The sequence below is a fragment of the Patiria miniata genome, unplaced genomic scaffold (assembly GCF_015706575.1).
Source record: "Patiria miniata isolate m_02_andy unplaced genomic scaffold, ASM1570657v1 HiC_scaffold_9, whole genome shotgun sequence".
Classification (NCBI taxonomy): domain Eukaryota; kingdom Metazoa; phylum Echinodermata; class Asteroidea; order Valvatida; family Asterinidae; genus Patiria; species Patiria miniata.
Genome location: NW_024037076.1, coordinates 11,112,013 through 11,112,298, shown reverse-complemented (window position 1 = coordinate 11,112,298; position 286 = coordinate 11,112,013).

The following is a 286-nucleotide window of genomic DNA, read 5'->3' as shown; positions in this document are numbered from 1 at the left end:
ATTGACATGTACCGTACACTGTTCTGAGAGAAGGATAGTACATTACAATCTATCGGAGTCTTTGTAATCTATCGGTAGAAAAAAAAGCTTTCAGTAGTCTAGTTTCATGCTTTTTTAATTGTTAGTTTTGCTAGTTCCACAGAGTTTCAGCTTACAGTCCGCTTTGTACTTTACGGAGTCACTGACTCACCGTCACTTGTGAGTCGGGCAGTGCCATCATATAGGATTACTCCTAATGTCAATGAATCAGCCAAATCTGCCCCGTTGTGTACAAAAGATGCATAAA